This window comes from Leptonychotes weddellii, chromosome 16 (assembly GCF_054177405.1).
Source record: "Leptonychotes weddellii isolate Sample4059 chromosome 16, ASM5417740v2, whole genome shotgun sequence".
NCBI lineage: Eukaryota > Metazoa > Chordata > Mammalia > Carnivora > Phocidae > Leptonychotes > Leptonychotes weddellii.
This window is the reverse complement of record NC_138384.1, coordinates 4,972,144-4,999,878: the sequence shown is the minus strand read 5'-3', so window position 1 is coordinate 4,999,878 and position 27,735 is coordinate 4,972,144. Positions and strand designations below refer to the sequence as shown.

At 43.5% G+C, this 27,735-nt stretch overlaps 1 protein-coding gene across 3 annotated transcripts in view; it reads left to right on the top strand.

Annotated features, from left to right (window-relative positions):
• CDH13 (cadherin 13) overlaps positions 1 to 27,735 on the top strand; it is a 1,287,326-nt gene that overhangs the window by 810,871 nt on the left and 448,720 nt on the right. The gene's annotated exons all lie outside the window — the stretch shown is intronic.

Sequence of the window (27,735 nt, the reverse complement as noted above, 5' to 3'; positions counted from 1 at the left end):
ACTATTAGATGTTGGGGTGTTGACCTATTTTTATTGATTTTGAAAGGGGTTCTCTGTGCCTCCTGGATTTTGATGCCTGTTTCCTTCCCCAAATTAGGGAAGTTCTCCACTATAATTTGCTCCAATATACCTTCTGCTCTTCTCTCTCTTTCTTCTTCTTCTGGGATCCCAATTATTCTAATATTGTTTCATCTTATGGTATCACTTATCTCTCAAATTCTGCCCTCATGATCCAGTAGCTGTTTATCTCTCTTTTTCTCAGCTTCTTTATTCTCCATCCTTTGGTCTTCTATATCACTAATTCTCTCTTCTGCCTCATTTATCCTAGCAGTTAGAGCCTCCGTTTTTTATTGCACCTCATTAATAGCCTTTTTGATTTTGACTTGGTTAGATTTTAGTTCTTTTATTTATCCAGAAAGGGATTCTCTAGTATCTTCCATGCCTTTTTCAAGCCCAGCTAGTATTTTTATAATTGTCATTCTGAACTCTAGTTCTAACATTTTACTAATGTCCGTATTGATTAGATCCCTGGCAGTCAGTACTGCCTCTTGTTCTTTTTTGTGAGGTGAGTTTTTCTGTCTTGTCATTTTGTCCGGAGGAGAATAGATGAATGAGAGAACAAAATGCTAAAAGGGTAACAATGACCCCCCAAAAATATACACTAAACAAATCAGAAGAGACCCAAAACCAGGGAGAAAGAAAGGGAAAGAAGAAAAAAAGAAAAAAAGAATATGATCAGGCTGGTGAATAGATCAGAGCCACACACTAGGTTTTGGGCATATTTGGCCTGTTATAAGAAACTGCCTCCCAAAATTTTAAAGAAAGAAAAACTTATATATGTACAAAAATAAGGGTAAACGTAATGAAGGATGGAATATGACTGTAAAGATGAAAATTATAAAAGATTTTATAAAAGGAATTGATAAGATAAGAAGTTGATTGAAAAAAGAAAGAAGAAAAATTTTTAAAAAAGGGGGGGGGAAGAGAATGTGATCAGGCAGGAGACTAGAACAGAGCCATACACTAGAGATTTAGGGTATATTTTGGTCTGTTAGAAGAAACTATATCCCAAAATTTTAAAGAGAGAAAAACATATATATACAAAAAATAAGGTTAACTACAATGAAGGGATAGAATATTACTCTAAAAATGAAAAATAAAAAAGATTTTTAAAAAAGGAATTGATAAGATGTTGGTTGAAAAAGGGAAAAAGAAAAATAAAAAAAAAACAAAATTAAAAAAATTAACTTTGAAAGACTAAAGAATCAGGGGGGAAAAGCCATGAATTCTATGTGCAGTATTTCCCTAGCTCTGGAGTCCTGCTTTTCTCATTGATTGGTAAACTTGGTCTTGGCTGGCTGTTCTTGCTGATCTTCTGGGGGAGGGGCCTGTTGCCATGGTTCCCAGATGTCTTTGCTGGAGGTGGAATTGCCCCGCCCTTGCCCGGTTGGGCTAAGTAATCTGCTTGGGTTTGCTCTCGGGAGCTTTTGTTCCCTGCAAGCTTTCCGTACAGCTTTGGAGGCCTCCCAATCTCTGCCCCGGAGGAGCCGAGAACTCAGGGCCCCGCTCCTCAGTGCGCCCCCAGAGAAAAGCAGTCAATCACTCCCATCTCCCGGTCTCTGGCCCCATGCACTCCGTGCTCACCCGGCCTGTGACCAAGCATTTCTATCTCTGACACACGACCCCGTGTGGAGTCTCCAAACCCAGCAGATCCCTGCAGTGTGCTCCCACGCCGCTCCTCCTGGGGGAGGAAGGGAAGTCTCCCCAGATCTGCTGCTTGTTGTGTCCCTGCTGGAGGAGCAGTGGCCCAACTGTGCCACGGATCACGGTTTATGGCAACCCCGAGCTGAGAGCCCACGCCTCGGCTCCGTCTCTGCAGCCGGCTTCCCTCTCTGATACCTGGGAGCTCTGCTGCACTCAGGCACCCCCGTTCTTTCTGTGACCCTGAGGGTCCTGAGACCACACTGTCCCAGCGAGGGTTCCACCACCCCCCCCTTAGCCACTGGAGCGACGTTCCTCAGTGGAGCAGATTCTAAAAGTTCCAATTTTATGCTCCACGGCTCTATCACTTGCCAGTAGTGGCTGATGGAGGCCCCCTCCCCCACTGTCTATCCTCCCGAATAGCGCCTCAGATTCACTTCTCCGCAAGTCTTACCTTCCAGAAAGTGGTCGCTTTTCTGTTCAGAGAGTTGCTGCTCTTCTTTTCTTTGATATTCAGAAGGTTTGATACCTTTCTAGCTGAATTCCTGGGACCAGATGAAATTTAGTTCTCCTACTCCTCTGCCATCTTGCTCCTCCTCCCTCTATCAAATTCTTAATGGGAAAACAAAATAAAAATAATAACTCAAAAGCTTGGTCTGAGAAGAGAAGGAATGAATGTGAAGCACCTAACCCATCACCTGGCACACAGCAATCTCTCAGTTAGCTGCTGTGTTGCTATAGAAATCATCAACCACATGCCCAAACAGATCTTTTTAAAGATTCTAGAGTAAATAAAGGGGGAAGACCTCAAGATCAGTTTGTCGCACTTGATGCCAAACACTGTATTTTCTGGAGAATTTTAAATTCTACAGGTGGTTTTATTTCTCTGAATGGTTTTGGAACAATATCCCTTCAGCTAAGGAATCGTCCTAAATATGCTATATTCCCACTTGTATCCTCTAAACTGTTGAGTTAATCCTATGTCTACCACTTACACATTGACCCGGCCTATTTCTGGAAATGTTTTGCAGGTTATCATAACAAGAACAAGAATAATCAATAAAATAAGCAGGCACAGTTGTTTGGTTTAATTACCAGGAACAGGATCGTAAATGGCAACAGCTCAGAACATCCAGTTCCTCCTTTTTCCCTAGCACTCGTGGCCTGATTCATGCATCTGACACATTTTCCCTGATCCCCTGCCATCTCCCTCCATGTGTGCCCTGAGAGTCTCCCATCTTCTCCATGGAATATGTCTGGAAACCAATTATCATCTCCCTTTTGTTCCTGCACTGTCTTGTAGAAGAAAGGAAATTATACCTTAGAGCTGTTCTTTTTTTTTTTTTTTTCAATAAAATAGCATTTAGTCATGAACTTAGTCCTTTTAAGATTGGATTATCTTATTTTGAAAGGCCTTGTATTTGTTGGACTTCTCAGGACAGCTTCATGATCTCCCTCCCACGTTTTAGCTTCTCCTGTTCTGTGTTTTGTTGTGGTCATCATTGTTTTGTTTCTGTCTTTTGTTGAATAACATTGAAGAGTGTATTTTCTTGATTCAGGTCATAGTTGATTTAAAAAAAAAAAAAAATGACCCAGAGTACATCCAGAAGATATATACCATCTAAAATATTAATCACATGTGTGTTTCTTATGATCTCATGCATGTCTGTTACATGCACATAAGCATGCTGTCCCAAGTACATTCATGGGACAGGTGGGTGAAATATGCCTCCAGGTTTTTCTTGAGCACTCAGCAAGAGCCTGACTCTTCCCACTGTTCTTCTGAGTGGTCACTGTGGCCTCAGACTCTTCAGAGACTCACATGGATCTGTGGGCATTGAGGTGGACTCCACCAACACCAGTGTGTCTATCGTTGACCCAACATTTGCCTTCACACTGCCTTTGCATATTGGTAGCTGGACAAACACATTTTAGGAATGTTTTGAATGAAGCAGAAAGGCCAATAAGCTGCCTCCATAATGCCTTCAATTCTTCACCTTTGGAAAAAGTTCTGTATTAAGGTGACTTGTCTCCAAGAGGCCCCACTTACATCTAATTGCCTTTCCTGGAAGGGATAACAACAGTGCTTCTGAATCTGACAGCACCTTAGAATCACTCAGATTCTAGAAAAATCCTGGCACCGAAGCCCCACTCCAATGATAGTACACCAGATTCTCTGAGCTGTGTCTTGTACATTTGTTGTCTTGTACAACTCTGCAGAAGATCAGAGTGTATAGTCAGGGTTGAGAACCACTGGATTAAGAGTTACAAGAAATTAAATTTCTCAGGGCTAAAGTTGTCAGATGGGCTCATTGTAACCTAGGAAAATCAAAACTTGTCTTGGAAGTCTGGGACCCCAGGAGGACGAGTTTGGTGGGGAACACGGGGCCAGAGCATAAGGGATGGCAGCCCCGGTGAAGGACAAGAAGGATAAACAGGGAGATGGAGATTTTAAGCAAAAGTTGTACCCTATGATTTCATAAGCATGTATCTATTTAATCCTTACAACAATCATTTGAAGAAAGAAGACCATTCATATTACCACAGCACTTTCATGAACCTGGCATTTATATGTTTCTTGTTGAATTTTTTCAAATGCCAGCTTCAGTAGGACCCACTACCCCTTTCTCAGAGAGCAAGCTGTGGCTTGGGACAAACCCCAATGCTCTGATTCCACCATCTTCTTCTCCTGTCCTGATCAGAGAGAGCTCAGCCTGAAGCCTCGGGGCCTATAGGGTGTGCCAGCAGGGGAAATCTCTGACAGGGTGAGCGGGACAGTTTCTGCAGCCCAGGAGAAGTGATTTCCAGCTGGGAGCTCCCATGTCTGGGGGAGTTTGGTGGCAGATGTCTCCAATTAGCAAGAATGCACTGAGCGCTGATGAAGATTTCTGTAGGTTTTGTGGATACAGCAGTGAGCAGAACGGACCAATCCTGCCCTCTTAGAGTCTACTTTCTACAAAGGGAGGTCAACAAATAAAAGTTAATAAAATATATGGTATGCCAGTGGCTAAGAAAGGTCTTGACAGGGGGTATGGAGAACCAAAGGTGAGAGATTGGGTGCGGGTTGCAGTCTTAAAGCATTTTCAGGGATAACACCTGATGGGGCAAGTGCAAGCCCACATCTACCTCAGGAGCAAGCATCCTAGATAGAGGGACAAAAGGGAGCAAAAGCCTGGGATAGGAGTGTGGAATGTTCTGGAAACAGCAGGGAAGCTGAGGGGGGGGACTGGAAGAGAGAGAGCAAGGGGATGTGGGACAGGAGAAGAGATGTGGCCCCATCACGGAAGGCCCTGTAGACCACCAGAAGGACTCTGGCTTTTATTCTAGCTGAGAGAGAAAACCACACCCAGGAGGGTTTTCAGATCCAGTGTGTCTTTACAGAATCTCTCTGGCTGGTGGACGGAGAGTAGACCACCGTGGGGAGAGGGGAAGGGGTGGGCCAGGGGGTATTGCAGTCATTCAGGTTCTGCAAGTGATGGGGCTCAGCCCAGAGCTGCGCTGGTAGAAGGGGAGAGAGGTGATCATGATCTGATTCTTGATGTTTGGAAAATGTTCTGGAGGGATGTTTACAGCTCTTTCATGGAGGGCCGCTGCCTGCATGCCAGGCCACACGCCTCTGTGAACTTTGCTGCATTCTTTTCTATCCTTGTGGTTTTGCAAAGAAGAGGGCACCACCCCCATCTCCTGGATAAGGAAATTGCAGCTCAGAGAGATTCTGGAACCTGCTTGCAGGCCCGTGTCAGGCTCCGGCCACGGGTCTGACTCTCACTCCTGTCCTCTTGCAACTACAACAGGCTGCCTCCACTCCAAAGTCTGCAACAAATTTAAGACTTTTGGAATTTCTTATTGCATCAGCATGAATGTTATTAAATTTCCCATAAACTCAAATTTTGTCTATTTAAAGAGTATGAATCTTTCTTTTTAGAAATTGAGGTGGTTAAGATTAATGACCAAACATAAAATTTTACAAGCAATTATTATAGTTTACAGTGCCTTCTTTGGCTGCCTAACATGCTACCATCTTTTCTTTCCCTTGTTTGTCAGAGTGGGTTTGCATACCACTGACCAAGACCTTGAGGGCCAGGGAAGTTTGGATCAAGGCCATTGGTGAACCTGTATTTTTAACTTCCACTCTAGGGATGGAATCTCATCATCGAAGCTCGCTGACATTTACTCATCTTGCATTAGTGATACAGCATGGTGCATTTTCCATTCTCATTAGCTATGCTTGATAGAATCTTTAGAAAAGAACATAATTCTCTGTTTCAACAAAATTAAGTCATTTTTTTGTTGTTGCTGTTTTGTGACAGGTGACATGAAAACCTGTGTTATGCGTGTGTGTGTGTGTGTGTGTGTGTGTGTGCGCGTCCCATCCTAATTTGAGGGCCCTTTCTGACTTTCGGCCGCTGTGGTTTCCTGCTTCCTGTGTCCTTCTGGAACCCCAGACACCGAGCTGCAAGCCCACACCTCCAGCCCCTCCTGCAGGATATCTCCTTTTGAGCAGGATTGCTTGGCACTCAGCTTCCCTGGGAGTTCCCCAAGTCTTATCTCAAAGTTTGAACCCTCCTCTATAGCCTCCTTCCAAATTCTCTTCTCAACCTCTGGTTCTTTCTTTTTTTGGTTGCTCCCAAACTAACAAGCTGGAACAAAAGTAACTACAGTAGGGTAGAAAGGGGTTCTGTTCATCAGGACTGAGAGGTTGTGTGTGACAGAAGCACATTCAGATAGCTGGAGCAAAAGGGTATTTTTTGACCCCCATACCCAGGAAATCCAAGGGTGCATCTGGCTTTAGACCAGCTGGGTCCCAGATTCAAAGAATTACTCTTTCTGCTCCCCCTTTGTATGGTGGCCTAATTCTCTCCTTCTGTACAGACTTTCTCCCAACAGCACAAACCACCTCCTAGCATCATCACCAAAGGCGAAAACCCTCCCCCACCCCCACGAGCTCTCGAAGAAAAGCCTGGGGAGAATAATGTTTGATCCAACATTGGGCAAATGCCCATAAATGATGCTATCGAAGGCCAGATAGGTTCAGTTTGGCCAGAGGCACATCCTTTTGTGGGTGGGGTCATGGCACACTGATGTGGCATTAGCTGACTGTTGTGGGGCAGGTGGGAGGGCTGATACCAGAAGGGGCTGGGTAGTCTGCTAGGTAATCTACAGCTACCAACCTTCCCTACAGTTATAACTGCATACACAGCTCTAGAATTTCACTTGAGGGGAACTCAGTGTTGGGGGGACAGATGCCAGCATTTCTGTTCAACTTTAATTCAATTTATCCAGCACATCTTGAGCACCTACCGTATGTCCCCACATTGTACCAGATACATAGAGATGATAAAATGATGACTAGAACACTGTCCCTACCTCAAGGAGGCTGTTCCTTAGGAGGGGGTCTTCCTAGATTATAGGAATTGATCGATTTGCATGCCTCCCTTTGATGCTAACCCAGTCAAAGGAGAAATAGCCCCAAGTGTTACCACTCCATCTCATGAATTATTTTTCTAAGGCAATAAAATTTGAAGATTGCAATTAGTTAACCATTATGAAGACAAATCTGCAAATATTTCTCTCACTGTGGTGACATTTAAAATGCTTCCTGCTCTACCAGTCAATTGGATTTCCCCCCCATCTTCTCATAATGGCTAATTGCTAAGCAATTGATTGAATCTCCTTTGTTACTACATAATTACTAAGCTGGCCCAAACAAGTGCCCTGACTATTTCTCAGTCTACTCATTTTGGTCACCTAAAGGGCAGGTTTGGGTAGGAATATTCTTATTTGGTTAATCTCTTTGCAAATTATAGATCCGGTTGCTGAATGTAGTGATTCAGAGCAAAGGTTCAAAGAGCAGAAAAGCTTAAGTGATCCTCAGGGAAGATTTGCTATCCTGTCTAAGCCTCAGGATTTTTGCATGTAATATGGAGAAAGTAAGAATCTACTTCCTAAAGTTTTGGGGAGGGTCGCATGAGATAAGACATTTTAAGTGTTTAGCACCACTGGGACATAATCTTGTAATAAATCATAGGTGCTCATGTTTCATCTAGGTTGCTGCTGATGCAGTCTTAGGGGAACTTGGTCAAAATTCTTCAATGATCTGTGACTCAGGTCCCCATTCTGTAAAATGGGGATGATAAAGCCACCTGCTCCATAGAGTTTATTTGATGACCAAAAAAAAACATAGAAAGGCGGGGTGCCTGGGTGGCACAGTTGAATGGTTAAGCCTCCAACTCTTGATTTCAGGTCAGGTCATGATCTCAGGGTCATGAGACTGAGCCCCAAGACAGGCTCCACGCTCAGTAGGGGGTCTGCTTCTCTTCCTCCCTCTCTCCCTCTCCCCTCCTCCACTCACACTCACGTGATCTTTCTCTCTCTCTCTCTCAAATAAATCTTTTTTAAAGAGATAGATAGAAAAGCATATGGGATTAATGTGAAGGTCAAAAGGGATGGGAAAGGCACATGAAGCAGCAAGCCCAACACCCGTCAGCACTGACTTCTCAGTTGCTGTTGAGTTACTCACAGCACCTGGCGCAGTGCCTGCTACACGCTCAGGTGAGCCTTTCCTCGGGCTCCTAAACCCTTGGAAATGAAACTGCAAATACGGGCATGGCATCTTGTGTGTCCACGGCATTCCTCCTTCACCCGTGTGTGCTCACAGTGTTCAACAGGTAACTGCTGAGTGTGGAGTACACGTCGGGTCGGTGCTGTGGGTTCATCTCTGTAGAGAATATGGGGGAGAGGGGGAGTACAGGGTCTTCTTCCTTGAGCTGTTTGGAGTTGTGGCCTTTGGGTGAATTGCTCAAAATGATCCCGGTGCTTTTTTGACATTTCTGGCTATTATCACAAGATGAGATCTTGCTTATGGTGCTTTGTGTGATTCTAACTCTCTCCCCATATAAAAAGGACATCACGCTCTGAGAAAAGTAATTTCCCCAGAGCCATACCCAAAGAAGAAATGTGAACGAGGGCAGTAGCAGGAGCTGAGTTCCTGTGATTAATTGCACGGATTCAGATTTGGCCGTTCCGTGTTGCCGTGTTTCACAGGGAGCTGGAAATGTGGGACTGCGTGGGTATTTGTGTGGTGTGTCACCTGAGCCAGCCCCATGGCTGAGTTCTGGAAGGTTGAGAGGACCTTCGTTTCTAGTTGGCCCAAAATGTGTACTCCAGTACAGTGTTGCCCCGACTAGTGCCCAATAAGTGTGGATAGGCTGAGAACTGTATGACACACAGAGGAAACAATACATCCAAGAGGAGGTCTGACTTTCCCTGCAGAGTTTAAATGGTGCATGTGCCTTTACCACCCCCCCCAAACCCACAGAAACCATCGCTTAAAGGAACATTGAAACTGTGTATTTTTTAGTGGGATATTTGGCCAAGATGGAGGCTTCCGTGGGGGTTATAAGTGGAATGTTGGTGTCAAAGGGCACATACCTAGCTGCCTGGCTCGCTTGGTGAGCCAAGTGTTCCTGCCTGGACAGGTGCTGCTGTGAACTGAAGTAGAGTCAGCATCCACGGAAATGTGGAAGTTATGCTTGAAGAGAAGGTGGCAGGGTGTTCTTGATAATAGCTACCTTGCTAACAGATGTTAAGCCAGCCCAGGTGCCAGCTCTTTACCTACATTATCTCTATTTTAATATTTAAACGACCCTCCCCGTGAGTATTATCCCCATTTTACAGTGGAAGGAGCTGAGGGTTAGAGAGATTCGTCATGTGTTCTCTGACACACAGGTAATTACATGGCTGAGCGAGAACTTGAACCCCCAGCTCTACGTTGCCCACTGTGTTCTCTGAACTCCACACATGGACACAGGACAAGGATTGTTCATATTCTCTTCCTCCGGCTTTGGGGTAGGAGAGCTCTATTTTTTTGGTGCTGGCCCCAGGTTCTCTGCAGGATGGGGGTATGAGACTCCATTCCCCCAGTACAAGCAAGCAGGGTCTCCCAGAGACGTTTTCCCACAATTTCCGTATTCCATTCATCTGTGCAAGAATGTTGTTCAAAAACAGAGAGCTTCCCCTGAAAGTAATAAAAAATTAAAAACAAGAAAACAGAGAGCTTGAGTGTTCCTATCTTTGGCACTTGGTTGATTCATTGCTGTATCTGCTTCTAACTTAAATCACTGGCTCCTTTTCTGTCTTGCTCTGCATCTTCACTAAGGGGTGGTAGAAACAGAACTCGACCCAGCATCATACCAGCCTTGCTTTGCTTGACTGCTCTTCTTGGAAAATCCACTCCAGCTGTTTAGTGTTTGACTTCCTTCTCTGTGAAATGGGGCTAGCAATGCCTCTTTAGATTATGAAAATAATATAATAATATAAGAGAAGCCCCTAGCAAGTTGTCCCAAAGCAGACAATTAATATCAATCTCTCTCTGATTTGTCCCTTGCCCCCACAAGATGGGGAGGGAAAATCAAAAAGAATAAAATATTTCCATTAGAAATGCTGCCATTCAGGGTGCTTGGGTGGCTCAGTTGGTTAAGCGTCGGACTCTTGATTTTGGCTCAGGTCATGATCTTTTTTTTTTATTATTATGTTAATCACCATACTTTACATCATTAGTTTTGATGTAGTGTTCCATGATTCATTGTTTGCATATAACACCCAGTGCTCCATTCAATACGTTCCCTCTTTAATACCCATCACCAGGCTAACCCATCCCCCCAACCCCTCAGGTCATGATCTTGGGGCCATGTGATTGATCCCCGCATTGGACCCTGCACTGGATATGGAGCCTGCTTAAGGTTCTCTCTCTCCCTCCCCCTTTACCCCTCCCCCTCTAAAAAAAAGAAAGAAAAGAAACACTGCCATTCACACAAGGAATATTTTTTCTGCATTGCGGTATTTATAGCTTGTATGATTCTCCACCTTACAATCCTCCAGGATACCCGATCCCGACATCTGACAGTGTGAAGATCAGTTAGATCAGTTTGTTTTTTTTTTTTTTCTAAATAACATAATGTTCGCATGGCCCAGGAGGCCTTGGGCTTTCCTTTCTTCTGGCTCCAGCCCCTGCAGGATTCAAGTGCACCCCGATATGGCCACAGAGGTCACCTCTGTCCTGAGTCCTCAGAAGAACTTTGACTTTTAGGACTCACAATTCGAGGATGACCACACTTGCTGTTAGCAGTGAAGATCCAGCATAGTTTTAAGAGCAAAATGACTGTGTAGAAAGGAAAACCAGATTGTTTTCCTATCTCTCCATGGATCCTCTACTTCCATTAGAGAAAAAGGAGACCACCCAGTTAGGAAGGATAGAAACATAAATGGAACTGTGTCAGCCCTCCCAAACTGTCATTGATCATTCCGCTGAGCATGTATTGCTCACCTCCCATTCAGGACCATCTCCTATAACATGTTCATGGCCAAACAATAAAGGGATAGACTGAGCTGGTCAGTTTGTCCCTCTCTTTTTCTTGGGTGAAAAGAAGATGATTTAACTAAATCTTTTTTCTTTAGGATGAAAAGAGAGTTTAAAAAAAAAAAAAAGAATGTTTTAGTAGCAAATAGCTACCCTAAAGTAGATGAAATAGGAATTGATTTTACTTACCTGCCTTCACAGGTTAGTTGGGAGGATGACCCAAGAGCATGTATGTGGTGACACTTTAGGGGGGAGTCGGGCCAGAGCTGGCCAGGCGGGAATTGCGGTCATTATGATTTCAGGAGGCATGGTTGCTATGTTACTCACTGTCCCCACAATCTGCCTTTTCTTCATTGATGACCATCTCTCCCCCTATGATTTTCAAACCCATAACAAAATGAAATTTTAAAGCTAATAATAATAGTTTTCCTTTATGGGTAAAAACATGTGAAGGAATATCCAAATAGAAATAACTGTAAGAATGTTCTTCCTCTTTGTTTGAGTAACCCCACTTTTGGGGGTCTTAAAGAAATAATCCAAATTGCAGAGGATATTCTGTTTTTGCAGGATGGAGTTGGTAGCTTTCTTCACAGTATTCCTTACTGAAAAGAGTCAAACATCCATTATTATTGAGGTGGATAAATGATGGAATATCTGTTTTAAAATATTGGGTGGCCATTAAAAAGGAGCTAGTGATAATAAGGAAAACGATATATGTGAATATGTGTAGACAGATAGATAGATAGATGCTTTAAGGCAACTCTTATCAAAATCCCTGCAAGGTTTTCTGTAGGCATAGATGAGCTTATTCTAAATTTTATATGGAAAGACACAGGCCCCAGGATAGCTTAACAATCTTGAAGGGATTATTAAGGGGGAAGAATCACTCTGCCTGATGTAAAGAGCATATAGCTGTAGTAGTCAAGACAGTGTGGTACAGTAGAGGAAGACCCGTAGATCAGTGGAAGAGAATAAAAAACCCAGGAATAGATCCACACAAATATGTTCCACTGATTCTTCAGAGAGAGACAGAAAAGCGATTCCATGGAGGAGGGTTAGGTCCTCCTGCAGATAGGGCTGGAGCACTTGTACTTCCATAAACAAAAATGAACCTGAACTTGAACCTCACGCCTTATACAAAAGTTAACTCAAAATGCATTGTGGATGTAAACTGTAAAACCATGAAGCCTTTAGAAACACATGGGAGAAAACTCTGAGGGATTCAAGGCCAGGCACAGAGTTCTTAGACTCAACACAAAAGGTGAGATTCCTAAAAGGAAAATTTGATAAGTTGAGCCTTATCAAAACTTAGACTTTTGATCTGGGAAAAATCTTGTTAAAAGGATGAAAAGACACACTACAAACTGGGAAGAGGCACTAACAAACCATGTATCTGACAAAGGATTCGTATGTGCAGTACTTGAAGATCTCTCAAAATTCAGCAGCAAAAATCCCCATTCAACCTCATTAGGGAATGGGCAAAAGACATGAACAGACATTTCACCAAAGAGGATCTATGGATGGCAAGTGAGCACATGAAAAGATGTTTAACCTCATTACCCTGAGGGCAACGCAAATTAAAACCACAAAGAGCTATCAGTACACATCTGTTAAGATGGTAAAAAAAGCATAGTTACTACAGTCAATGCCAGTGAGGACGTGGGAAACTGCATTGCTCAGAGGCTGCCTGGTGGGAATGCTGAACACTACAACCACACCGGAGACCAGTTTGACAGTTTCTTGTAAAACTAAACATGCAGTTGCCACAAGACACAATAATTGCCCTCCTGGACATTTATCCCAGAGAAATGAAAGCTGTGTCCACCCAAAAACCTGTACACACATACATGTTCATAGCAGATTTATTCATAATTGCCAGAAACTGAAAACAACTCAGATAGCCTTCAGCTGGAACATCCATACCATGGAATTCCGCTCAGCAATAAAATGAATGAATTCTTGAGACACAACTTGGAAGAATCTCCAGGGAATTAGGCTGAGTGAAAAAAAGCCAACCCCAAAGGTTACGTACTATATGATTTCATTTATGTGACATTTTCTCAATGACAAAATTATGGGAACGGAGAACAAATGAGTGGTTGCCAGGATCTAGGGATGTGGAGGAAAGGTGGTATATGGGAGAGAGGAGGGTATGGTCATAAAATGGCAACGGGGTCGTTGTGATGACAAACTGTTTAGCAACTTAATGGTGGTGGTATCTTCAACCTACACATGTGACAAAATTGCATAGAACTAGATACACACACACACACACAAATAAGTACAAATAAAACTGGGGAAATCTGAATAGAATCCATGGATTACATCAATGTCAATATCCCAACTGTGATATTGAACTACAGTTTTACAAAATGGTGGCATTGGGGGAAACTGGGTAAAAGGAATTTCTTGTAACTGCATGTGAATCTACGATTATCTCAAGATTAAAAAAATTAAAAATATATTTATGCAGTGGTATGCACTTAAAAGATGAGAGAAGCATGGGTGGCTCGGTCAGTTAAGCATCCAGCTCTTGATTTTGGTTCAGGTCATGATCTCAGGGTCCTGGGATCGAGCCCCGCATTGGGCTCCACACTCAGCATGGAGTCTGCTGGAGATTCTTTCTCTCTCCCTCTGCCCCTCCCCCTGCTCACATTCTCTCTCTCTCTCTCTCTAAAAATAAATAAATAAATCTTTAAAAAAAAGACTGGAGGGAAGTCATCGATATTTTAAAATAGTTATAACATCCAGCATCCAGTTGAAACATATAGCACATTGTTCTTCTAGCTTTTATTTTGATTTGCTTTCCAGATTTTACTTAATGTACATATGTTAGTTTTGTAAAGGGGATAAAAGTACACCTGATTTTTTATCTAAAAAAAAACTTAATTGCAACTGCAACAACTTACAGTCATATTTCTAGTTTATTCTGAAACCGTCTCCTCATTCCTTCTTCTCCTGTCCCCCAAGTGTAAAGGGAGAGCATGCACACGTACACACACTACACACACAGACATACAACATTATGACCTGTAAGAATAAATCAGTTGGGACTTGGTACTCAAAACTTAATGCCAACAATTTGCCACTAATGATGCATGAACCGTTGTTAGCCATGATGGACGTCTGCCCTGGAGGCTGAGAAGTTGGATGTCTCATTGTGGCTTCCATTTGTGATTCACATCCCAAGTCCAGTGTAGAGACAGGAGGTGCGTCTTGATGGTTAATAAAAGAGTAGAGATTTGGACAAAGAAAATAATGAGAAAGCAATTATTTAGCAACCTATTTCACCCTTTCCACCTCACTGGGTGGCCCCCATCCTTTGGTGCAGACATAATTTGAAGAACCCAGAGCATATGATTGGTAGTAATTGAATAAATTCATAGGATGGGAACAGGGCTCAGGAGCCTATAAAAGATTCAAGTCCTACTTCCCCTTAGGAGAGAGGTATCCAACCAGTATTAATATTTTAGAAATACTAGAAGGTAGAAGAGGAGCCATTATTCATCACTAGCACCTCCATGGTACTAAAATTAAATAATGGATTTTTTTTAAAGACAGAATTGCTAGAGTTGTGGAACTATAAAAAATATTCCTCTCTTGGGGATGTTGCATTTTTTGCCTTTATCTTTTCTTCTCCTCTTGAGAACATTTTGATTTACTTCTGTGATAAGCTTATAACAACTAAGGAGCTTGGGAGGCGGGATGAGCTAGGCTGGGAGAGGGGGGGGTTTAGGCAGCTGACAAATGAGCCTGTGTAAATTTGTTTGGCTTCGAGTCAGAAAGCTCCAGGACTGTGCATGCATTCATTTTCCGCTGCATAGCATGTATATTTGCACATATGGGCTGGGGCCCTGGGCCCTGTAATAGTGAGCACCCACTGTGCCATGTAGGCTTGGGGTCTGAGCATGCTTGTGTGCTCAACAGGAGCCCTGTGAAGAAGACCCAGCTATCCCCTTCTTAATCCAGCGAAAGCCTTGAAAACCCGAGCCCTGCTCCTTGAGGATGCGTCTGGTCTAGCTGTGAGGAATTGAGCAGCCAGGAGTTGGCATCACACCAGCATGTGAAGCTTTGGATCGAATCAGTTGGTCTCTGAGGTCTCCATGTCTGGCTGTGCCCCCAGAACTAGCTGTGTAACCCAGTTGGACAAATGACTTTGCTCTCCTGACTCTCACTTTCCCTACCTCTGCAATAGAAATAACACTAACTACCTGGCAAAATATACGTAAAGCTTTAGCATGTTGCCTGACATTTATAAAGACCTTGATGAAAGCAATTATTATCTAGGATGCAACTTGAAGATTTAAAAAAATCCTCTTAATTATAAAATTACTCTTCCTCATATTGACATGTTGCTGTGTTTAGACACACTCAGATGTAATTGTTAGTATTTGTTGAGTGCCCATGGGGTGCCAGCCACAGTACCCTGTGCTCACCAGGACCTCGGGAGCTTGGATCTCTCATCCTCATTGAGATGAAGAAGGAACTGATGTTCAGAGGGGTGAAAGGTTCACTCAACGTCAAACCCAAGGACAAATTAGAGCCAGAGTATAAGCTGACCTCAAACCATTTTCTAAACCACTGCAACGCCGAGGCAGGAGTGGTAGATATTGCTTAGCACCCAGAGATATGAAGTCCAGGGAATGGAAGAGAATCCTTGCCCCGCAATGGGTCAAGAGTGGCTGAGTTGGGTTTAAACTGAGATCCCTGGATGGTGTCTCATTCCTTGCTGGCTTCATGCAGTGCTGATCCACACGTGTTCAGGACTGCTCCAAGCTTCAGACTCAAGGGACCATAGCAGCAAGGAGTGAGAAACAACCTCAGAGTCTTTCTGATACTGGTCACCTGTACAGCACCTGTGCCAGAGGGTGGGGAGAGCCTGGACACGACAGTGGCAGCTGATGCCATCAGCTAGTACTCTCCAACCTTAGAATGTTTCCCTTCTTTTAGGCTGAAATCTGTCTGTTCAGTAACTTATGTTGATTGACTTTCCTGAAACAGCAAAACTAAGCCAATCTCCTCTTCTGTAGGTCTTTAGGTGATGCCCCAAACTATGCCTCCTGCCCCCCTTTCTACATCTCTAATCATTTAAGGGGTCTCACTGTGTTAATCTTATATAGAACAGACCACCTTGGGGTACCTGAGTGGCTCAGTCAGTCAAGCGTCTGACTCCTGATTTTGGCTCAGATAATGATCTCAGGGTCCTGGAATCGAGCCCCGCATTGTGCTCCACACTGACCATGGAGCCTGCTTAGGATTCTCTCTCTCTCTCCCTCTCCCTCCGCTCCTCCCCCCACTCACACACTTGCATGCTCTCGCTCTCTCTCAAATAAATAAATCTTAAAAAAAAAAAGAACAGACCACCTTGCTTCTCCCCCAAATACATGCTTTCCTTCAGGGTCCCTACCTCGTGTAGCCTCTACCCATCCCCATATCCCTGGGAGAAAACACACCACACAACATGATCTGTTCTGGAGTAATCGGCCACAAGGCAGTTAACGGGCAATTGTGTTTACCCATGGCTGTTTTAAAGGATTAGTTATCCTATCTTGAGAGGAATCTGAAGCCCATACGAACCACACCAAGAGCCTTCCATTTATTGTGCATCTCTTGCAACCCTTCACCAAAGTATTTACTTATAGTTTGTATGATCCTCTCTTGTTGGGCTTCCCTTAGAAAAACCGTATTTTAGAAAGATGTTTACCCAAGTTGACCCCATTGCCTCCAGCTGCCTGTTAATTTCAGGGAGAACACCACTCTACTCTTAAAAATATGTGTTTCGTTGGGATCATTTAATTAGGCAGGGCCCTCGAAATTACTCTCTTGGGAGGATACCAGAGTATCTCTCATAACTCAAGCCCAAGAAGCAAAGCTGGTCCTTACCAGAAGTTGATAAGCCATTTTTAAATCAAGATAGCTGTGCAAGCTCATTGATTTATGCATTTATTTCCTTTCATTTCTGACAATATAGCCTCTCATTTCAGCTTCTCTTTATATAGCCTCTTCATTTATTACAAAATAGTTAATTGTCTCCTGTGCACCATGCACTGTTCACAGCCATGAACAAAACAAAAGTCCCTGATAACATGAAGCATGTATGTTAATGGTAAATAGAGATAATAAACGGATAACTATGTCAGGTGATGATGGGTTCTGTGAAGAAAAACAAAACAGGGCAATGAACATAGAGAATGATGTTGGAAGGAAAGCCACTATTTTTTTTTTTTAATAAGGTGGGCATGGAAGTCCTCATTGAATAGATGAATGTAATTCGAGAACTGAGGGACAGTCAAGGAATGAGCTATACAGATATATACCTGGTAATATCCTGGTGAATTAAAGCCATTTACCAGACACCATTGGGAAAAGGGACTGTGATATTTTGGTAGAAAAGTATAATTTAAAGGCCAAGTGTGAGGCATAAGATTAATTAATACTGGAGAGGATAATTCACCATCTACAGGGCCTCGTATACACATAAGTATTCATTGCTCTCTCTCTTTCTGTTTTCCAAGTAGACTATTTTCTTTGTCAAGATCCACACTTATGGCCTGAAAGGGACTCCCCAAAATGGTACATTAGGCTTTTACACTGATAAGACTTTCAGAGTCCGTAGCCCTTACTTAACTAACTGACTCAGTCTCACCCTGTCCCAATACTAGGCTTCCCAAAGAGATGATCTGATTGGCCAGGCTCAGGTTTTGGCTAGGAGCCTATGGTTCAGGAGAGGGTAACCCCAGGGCTGAAACAGGGGTAGGCCCAATCAAGGCACTTTGGGGGAAATGGCAGCAAAACAGGATGGGAGGATGTGTGTAAACATAGCAACAGATGAGGCTGAAAACAGAGGCAGGGGGTGGGTTGTAAAGAGTGTTGAATGCATGACTAAAGGAGCCTGAGTTTCCTCTGAAAGTGATGGCATGAGGGCTTTTGAAAGATTTTAATCATGTATGACCCGATTGTGAGAGATAGTAGCTGCTTCAGGAAATGAGGAACTTTGAAGCCATGCACAGGTCCTTCTAACCAAGGTACATGCAAGGCAGAATAGAGTATCAGGCTTTAAGTTGAAAATGATTGAAATTTGATTTATGTTTGACACTGTTTGTGTTTCCAAGCATCAGACTTAACATTAAAATTTGTCCTGAATTATAAGAATAATAAGAATAAGTGTTGAAACTCTCAGCAAAATGGCAGCCAACATGCACTTCCAGGGAGAAATTGTTCAAATTGTTCGTGTTTATTACTTCCAAATGGGAATAGCTCCAGGTTCATAATGCTGATTTTGTTACATTGCTTTCTCTGAACTGTGGTTCAGATGAGTGCATAAATATTTGGTTTGATATTTCTTTGGGAACTGTAAAACTCTGAACTGATGGAAGGGAGAGGAGCAGAGCAATGGCGAGGAAGGAAAGTTGTTAAGAGATTGAGTGTGTATATTTCAACAGTGCCCAAGGGCATGATTAATTTATTATCCTTTTAGATGGCAGAATGTATGCAGAAACCTCCAAATTATGCCATTACTATGACAAAGCTAAGAGGATGTGAGAAGGTAAAGATATTCCTGCCAGGAATTTGATGTGTGGGGAGAATGGGTGACCCGCTGGATACATATAAATCTGAGAATGGAGACTTGAAAGTCCCTCATCTTGGCTCTGCCACTGACATAAGGCCTGAGATGAACATCTCTGCTCTCAGCCTTCATGGGGTGGGCATGTCACCAGGAGGCCAGACTGGAGCACTGTCAACAGTGCCAGGCTCTGAAGCTTTGTTGATTCTACTTCTGGGCTGTTTCCACTCAACCCAGCATACATTGATTAGTTGGCCATATGGAGTCTGGCCTAAAACCATGGGCTCTGGATACTTGGATTCAAATCCAAAGTTGTTTCCTAGCTGACTTTGCCAAGGTGTGTGGGACTCAGTTTATTCCTCTGTAAAGTAAAGATTAATAATCGGTACCTATTCCATAGAGCTGTTGTAAGGATTAAATAGAACTATTGTATGTAAAATGTTTAGAATAAGTGTGGCAAAGAGTTCGTGTTCAATAAAAAGTAGCTCTGTCATTGTCCTCCTCCTCATCATCATCATCATTATCATCATTTAATAGTTATAAAAAGAACAATTGCATTATTGAACATTTTATGTATTTAAGCGTTGCATATCTCCCAGATCATTTACTCACCATATTTCTTTTAGGATGGGCATTATTTCCCCCATTTTGCAGAGGATGGGAGTGGGGCTAAGAGAGGCCACATTGCTTACGAAAGTCCCCATTGCTCATGAGCTCTGAGCTGGGATGCAGACCCCTCTTTACCTATCTTCCAACCCTGTTCTCCTAAACACATTAATCGGGATAGGTTAGGCTCTGCTGTAGTGATAAGCAATCCCAAATTTCAGTTGATCAAACTAACAGAGGTTTAATTAAGCTCTATGTCCATTGAGGGTTAGGTGGAGGCTCTGCTCCTCCTCACCATCATTCTTTCCTTGGGATCTAGGTGGATGAAGTCACCACTATTTGGAAAATTGCTGGTCACATGGAGAAGGCAGAAAAGAACATGGATAAGCACACCACAGCTCTTAGAGCTTTTGCTCAGAAATAGCTGAAGTGACACATGTCACTTTCACTCACACTTCATTGGCCAAAACAAGTCATATGACCACAATCAACTTCAAGTGGCTGGGGAAATACAGTCCTACTGTGTGCCCAGAAGGAGAGGAGCCAGAAAAGTACAGCCTCAGTGACTACTCCCTACTATCATAAGTCATCCCTAAATAGAATAGACTGCAGGTATAAAAGATCTAGAGTTTTTACCAGAGATTTCAGGGACCATCTTGATTTTCAGTAGAACAACAAGAGTTAAGGTCAAAGAAAATGTTTAGCTCATTCTCTTGGACAATAAAGTACGAAAAAGTGTGATACTGATGGCCAATGAATGGACTTTGGGTCCCGACAAGAAAAGCATAATGACTGAATAATCCAAAAATGACCCTCTTTCTCTGATCTGCTGTAGCATCTTCCAGCACATGTGTGATGTTGCATAATCTAGACTTCAGGGAATGCATAGAAGTGTGAGCCCCTGGGGATGGCAAGGACTCTGGGACTCATAAATAGTCAATAAATGCTTTGAATGGAAGAAAAGGAGGTGGAGGGAGACTGTGTGTTAGAGGAAGGAAACACCTTTTCTAAAGTCATGAGAGAGAAACTAACCATGAGGCTAAGTGAATGGTGCTATAAGTTTGGTATATATTATTAACAAACATAAACTGTGTTCTTGCGGTGAGAACAGCACTCTGCCAATGACAAATTCAGATACGCGGAGTCATACAACAATTGTCTCTTTGTGACTGCTTTATTTCCCTTAGCATAGTGTCCTCAAGTTTCTTCCATATTGTAGCATGTGTCAGAATTCCCTTCTTTTTTAAGACTGAGTAATAATCCGTTTTATGGATATGCCACCTTTGGTTTATCCATTCATCCTTTGTTGGACACTTGCGTTGCTTTCACATCTCGGCTCTCATGAATAATGCTATAGAATACTCACTCTTTCCATGTGTCATTGGATCATTTAGTAAAGGTGATATCACCGTGGCCACTGATAAAAATTTTTTAAAACCTCAAAAGTAGAAATTTCATAAGCCACATTATTATATAAGTTGGAAATAAATAATTAAAATACTGTAAATACTTATAAATTAAGAAATAGTCTCATTAAAAAATTCTACAGCCTAGAGAAAATAGCCCAAAAGTATAAACTACCAGAAAATAATGCCACAAAACTGTCCACAAATTAACACTGAATGCTATGGAACTCAGCATAAGCCGTACTTAGGCATAATCTTAAATGTCTTTGTTATAAAAGAAGAGAAACAAAGCTGGTGTGATGATAGTGCTAAGAGATGAAGAGTAAGGATAGTGGATTCAGACATCCCCTCATCTTGTCTTCCTTCCCAAGGACACCACCTTGCCCTTAACCTTAGTGACCTCCATGGCACAATGGGAACCCTTCGAACATGATGGTGGACACAGCCAGCCCTAGCTAGGATGAGAACCACAAGAGTCTATGGTGGGTCTGTGCCTATCATCCACCTTTGGTGGATTGCCAGGGTGTTGGTTCAGTGTTTCTGCACCAGGAGATTGGGACTCTCGGCCCTGGGTTTTCCCTAGTTCTCCTCCTTAATTTATGACCTAGTGGCTGAAAGTAGTTGAGCAGCATGAGTGGGAGGAAAGGGCATGGATCTAACAGCTGCCCAGACCGCTGAACAGCCAAGTTCAAAGGCATGTCAAGGACCAAACCACAGCTGGGAATTAATTAGTGCTTACAGATCACCTTAGGGAACCAATCTAATGTTAAAACAAATGCCTTCTAGTAACTACAGAAGGCAGTAAGTGGGTTTTTTTTTTCCTATTTAACATGGAAGAGACGACATCTTCAAAATTAGCATGTACGTCAAGCTCTAGTAATTCCTCGTACGTATTTAAAAAAGTGATTACCAAAAATATTCTAAGGGTGAAGGAAAAATATACCCCAACCTCCATCCTCCAAAGAGCTGTACTGTTCACATGTGACTTATTCCCTTTGGTGATTTGCGGGGGAGGGAGTGAATTATTTTTCAGTTGTTCATCCTTTTGATCATATTGTGTGTGTGTGTGTGTGTGTGTGCGTGCATGCACACACACACGCGTGCATATAGTCTTCTATCTTTTGAAAAGAAATGTCTCCTGATTTTCTAAATAGAGAAGAATTAGAGGCATCACTCTAGTTGGCTGTGACTGGGAAGAAGTTCCAGGGTATTTGTCTTGGAACTTCTTTGCCGTCAAGCACAATGTCTCCTTAGACAAGGGGTCTCCACACAAGGGGACCTTTGCAGATTATTAGGACGGGGAGGGCCCTAAGTCCCTTCCTGACTCCTAGGTATTACCACTGCCTAGGAAGTTAACTTTAGGGATTTATAAAAAGAAATGAAAAGGTTTTGATGTTGCACAGGTAAAAAGAGAAATGAAAAGGTTTTGATGTTGCACAATTTTTTTTAAAGGTTAGGACAAAAGACCTTATTTTTAAAATGTGAGTTTGGGTTTATGAGCATTTTGTGATCATATAAAAACCTGCAAATAAAGTCATACTTCTTTACTCAAAGCTTTCATCAAGTATCTTCTGTGTTCCAGACCCAGGAAATTTTATTTTATTTTATTTTATTTTATTTTAAGGATTTTATTTATTTATTTGACAGAGACACAGCTAGAGAGGGAACACAGCAGGGGGAGAGGGAGAAGCAGGCTTCCCTCCGAGCAGAGAGCCCGATGTGGGGCTCGATCCCAGGACTCTGGGATCATGACCTGAGCTGAAGGCAGACGCTTAACGACTGAGCCACCCAGGCGCCCCCAGACCCAGGAAATTTTAAAGAGAATAAGAAATAAATAGCCCAAGGGATAATCACCACCAACAACAAAGAGGCCATCTGCTCTCTCTGCTCTAATAGACCTCGCTGGTGAGCAGGGCTAAGCTCCGAGGGTGAGGTTCATTCCTCATGGAGCAGGGCAGAGGAGCTCAAGAGAAGCTTCAGTAAGTGGGCAATCCTGGTGCTGAGTCCAGAAAGAGGAGGAGGGGTCTCGGACAGACAGGCTGGGGGACAGAAGTCCAGCTGCCCTAGGTCCAAAGAAAGTGAACAAAGTTCAAAAGGTCTGTGGTTGGTTGTGGCCAAAGTTAGAATTGTAGAATCAGGTGCAGACCCATCAGGAGGGCCCCTGAGAATTGACCCTGGGAGCAGTACAGAACCATCATGAATTCTAGCCTGGGAACTGTCATGGTGAGATTTGTGTTTCTATTCTAGAATGGCCATTCTGGTTGCAATTAGAACAGGAGATGAGAAAAAAGAAATCAGAAACTTGCAGGCCAGTGAGGAGGTGATTATCACATCGATTTACTTACTCGGTATGCAAATATTTATTGCACTATGTACCATTCTAGGCCCTTAGAACAAAACAGGCAAAAGTCTCTAGTGGAGATCTGAGTTCAAGTATACACACAAGAAGTCAGGGCCAGAACTCTTCAGCAAACATGGTATACAAAGCTAGATGACTGTGTCATGTTTATATATGGAATACATCTTCCATGGGGGGAAAACCAATGTCAGTACAATGAAGGAAAATTCTGAACCACACAGAGACACCAGAATGAACAATTAAAAACCACATTGACTAAAGGCCATGTGGGGTCCTGGACTGGATTTTGGATCAGAAAAAAGAAGTGGGAAAACTAGAGAAACTTGAATACATAAAATCTAGATCTTGGTTAGTTCATAGTCATGTATCATGCAGTTGTGAGCACGGTATGTAAGATGTTAACATTTGGGGAAATTAGATGAAAGGTAAATGGGAAATCTGTACTACCTTTGCAACATTTCTGTAAATGTAAAAGTATTCCCCCAAAAAGTTTATATGTAAACTTTTTTAATGTATCCCAGCCACATTGAATAGAAAAAAAAATTTGTAGAAAAATTTATACAGAATGATCCTACTCGTGTAAAAACATTCAAAACTGCTGTATGTTCTATGAGTGCGTATGTGTATAAATTCATGGAAGAATCCCTTAAAACTATACACAACCAGAAGACAGAGGTGGGAACAGGACTTAGGGGATTCAGAGGAGGGCCTTGGTTTGCCCATAATGTGCTAGTCTAAGAAATATGCAGCAGGACCGTCCTCTGCAATTCAGATCAAGCAATCCCTGCCTCAGTATTTCTTGTCCCTCCGTGGGTGCAGAGGACTCTGGTCCCAGCGGGGCCGTGCCACCCCAATAGCCGGTATGCTGGCCGCCCCATGGCTACCTGGGAAGTCACTTTACCCAGGTACATAGCAAGATGCCTGTGTGCTATTCACATGCCTTTAAGGCTGTTGGCACCCAGGGCCAGAGTTCTTTCTCTCTCATCATTAGCTATGTCTTTTGTTTTCTGTTTTTTCCATTCAAACTCAGAGGATAAGTAAGGAAGGCAAAAAAAAAAAAAAAAAAAAAAAAAATCCCACTGTGAAAAGAAGTGCTGAATTACAAAGACCAATAGGAGAGACCAGCTAATTGTGAAGCCCTGCTATGTGGGATAATGGGTGTTAACAGCTGCTATAGGAGCAGAGACTCACAGCAGGATTTGTTCTGACCAGAAGGAGTGCCCTGGATTTCCTAAGTCCCATCACATTAAACAACAACAAAAGGACTACCCCCCTGGGGCCACAGCCCTGGAGTAGCACAGGGCAGTTTTCCCAAGAGGAGCATAGTGTAATAAAGCTCGTCTGCAAACCCTCTTGACTAGCGTGGGATAGCTCCGATGTGTGGCTCAGGCCTCCTTGGGTTTGTGGCCATTGCACACCTGCTCTCTCCCCAGATCAGTGAGGCTGGAGTGGGCTGGGGTCCCTCTGACGTCCCAGCTGGGGACCCAGAAGCCGGAGATATGGTGGGTGATTCCTAAATCTCAACCGAGCCAGGACTCCTGGCTTTTCCCTGGAACGCAACCCCCACCCCCATGCTTTCCCCTCCAAGGTTTCTCCAAACCGTAGGGTATTTGGACGCAGTTGGAGATGTCAGTCTTGGGGAAGTAGCAACTCTGCTTTACTGACATTCTAGAAAACAGGTTTTTAAATTAGAGTTCCTAATAGTGTCATATGTTTAAAATAGGTCTAGAGAGGAATAGCAAACAGACCCAGCCTTTTGTCAGCATAATGCTCCAAATGGTAGCAGTGGAAACCAGCACCAGTTATAATGGGTATGGATGGTGCTGAAATCTGTCTAAATCAGTAGTCCTCAAACTGTGGCGTACGTCGCAATTATCAGGGCACTTGTCAAAGCCCACGTCACCAAGCCCCATCCCCAGGGTTCCTGATTCGGGAGCTCTGGGTGAGGCCTGGGAATTTGCATTTCTAACAAGGTGATGCCCATGCTGGTCCAGGGAACCACATCTTGAGACACGTCCCTGGGCTGGTGGCCCCATAATGCTCATTAGTCTGGGGGTGCCATACTTGGTGTGGCTGTGGGCACTCCTTCAAAGTGGACATGGTTCTGAGGACCAGGAGGCAGATTCAGTAGATCTGTCAAAAGCCAAGCCTTTAAAAACAGAAATATTGAGAGAGAGGGGAGTCATGCAGCACAAAGCAGAGGTGATCACAGCAGGACTTCCTTCTTCTCTGCGAAGAAGTCATTTAAATCCAGTAGCCAAGACCCTGCTTCTGTGGGGTCAGGTGGCTCAAGCTGTCTGAGAGCAAGGAAATGACCCAGAACTGACCTTGATGGCAGGAGGAAAGGTGGTTCTGGGGGGATTTCTGGGTCCAGAACTCAGTGCTAAGGGGCAAACAGAAATGGGAGGGTGGCCATATTTGCCCCAAGAGGGCCTTCAGGACCATCTCTGACTGTGTGCCTTCTAGAAAGTCTGGGAGGCTGTACTCCCAGCCCTTTCTGAGCAGGGCAGCATCCAGAAAGGAGATCAGAGCACAGAAGACCTCCCCTGGCAGGGCTTCACCAGTGAGCTGTGTCCGGTACACAGATGGGGTCAGAAGTCCACTCCTGGGAGCACCACAGCTCGTGTAGATTGCCCATGTTCATTTCCCGTCACACTGTCTCCTGACTTAATACGGCCTTTGGATAGGACCTGCCTACCTTAAGTGTGCTCAGGGGAGCAAGAGGAAGAGGTTTTAATCCACATTGAAGTGGTAAAAGGGGGGAGGAAGGGAGAGTAAACAGGGAGGTGACAAAGAAGGCAGATTTTGATCAGTGGCCCCTTCCCACAGTAAGCCTGTTTCCAGAGCACTTCTCGTCTCAAACCAGAGATGTTTGTAAGTCTTGTGTTTTGAAAGGAAATTTGTTCTCTTAGAAACGGATTCTTTTTTGGGTGCCTGAGTGGCTCAGTTGGTTAAGCGACTGCCTTCGGCTCAGGTCATGATCCTTGAGTCCTGGGATCGAGTCCCGCATCGGGCTCCCTGCTCTGCGGGGAGCCTGCTTCTCCCTCTGACCCTCTTCCCTCTCGTGCTCTCTCTCTCTCCCAAATAAATAAATAAATAAATAAATGAAAGGGATTCTTTTTTAATACTATGGTTAACATGCTCTTTTTATGCCTGGAAGTCTCCGTCTTACCCAATGACAACGAAGGGGTGTCGGTGTGATTTTGCTGTGATTATTACTCTCAGTATGGTGATCGTTAGCTACAATTCATTGAGTACCTTCTGTGAGCCAAGAAGTGCACTTTGCACACACTATCTCATTAAACCCTCAGCAACCCTGGGACGTGAGCGGTGTTTTCCTCATTTTTACAGATGAGGAAATGGAGAGCCAAGTAGGCAAAGAAACACGTTCCAGGTTCCAGAGCTGCCCACTGGCCAAGCTAGGATGAGAGCCTATGCTTGTCTGAACAGTGGTGTCCTAAAGTAGATAGATATTGGAACTGGTTCCGGCTGTATGCCAGGCACTGGGATCCCGGGGTGATCCCAGTATGCTGAGGCTGTTGACCCCGTGGAGCTCCCCAGCAGGAGGGAGTGGGTCATGGGGAGAATGTCAGTTGGATTAAATCAAGTCAAGCAGTGATTAAAAAACTCTTTTTTTTTTTAAAGATTTTATTTATTTATTTGACAGAGAGATAGCTAGAGCAGGAACACAAGCAGGCGGAGTGGGAGAGGGAGAAGCAGGCTTCCCGTGGAGCAGGGAGCCCGATGCGGGGCTTGATCCCAGGACCCCAGGATCATGACCTGAGCCGAAGGCAGACGCTTAACGACTGAGCCACCCAGGCGCCCAAAAAACTCTTTTCATCAGAAGATACCACATGCCTTATTTTTAGTCTTGCTTTAGATGATATTTTATGTTAATCTTAAAAATGCAAACAGAGATAATTGGTGTTTAATCAGAACCCTCAATGTATTTAAGTAAAATTTTAAATCAGAAAAAAAAAAAAACAACAACACTGCTCTATGGAACTGTGTCAGGTCTGTCAACTGGTCACAGCAGAGGAACCTGGGCATGAGGGTCATGCTGCCTTAGGCTCCACTGCCACCTGGTGGCAGACATCGGAATTGCAGGCATGGCCGCCACAGCAATGGGGTCTGGGGGAGACTGATCCCACTAGAAGGCGCATTTCCTGTCCTGTCCCCCAAAACCCTCAGGCACGGGTGACAGTGTTCCAATAGATGCCTGGTCATTTGTAAATTGGTTACAGCTGGATCAGTATCAGCTTTCATTTTGCTGTCTGTCCTGAATATCTACTGTGGTCAGGTGACCTTTAAATTGTTACCATGGGGGGGGAGGGGGAGGCGGGGGGAAAAAAATTGTTACCATCGAATTCATGTTCACATATTGATGATAAAGTGACATTAAATATACACGAATCCTTGGACAAACTCAAGAACCACTTCACGCAAATAATGTTTCTCTCTTTAGCTGGGAATCTTCAAACGCTATTAAAAAAAACCAACAAACACAGTTTGTCTCCTAATTACCCCTCAACCTCCCTCAAACCATGCTAATGACTCCCCGTTTCTGGAGTCGTGTAGGCTCCCCCTCGCCGGCCTACTGCCTGTGTCTGTGCTGTTCCCTCTGCCAGAACCATCTTCCTGCATCTTATCACCTGAATTCTCTTCAAATGTCAAAGCAAGCCTGACAACCTGTAGGGAATTATCTTAAATTCAGAAGTGTCAACGTTGCATAGCAATGTCC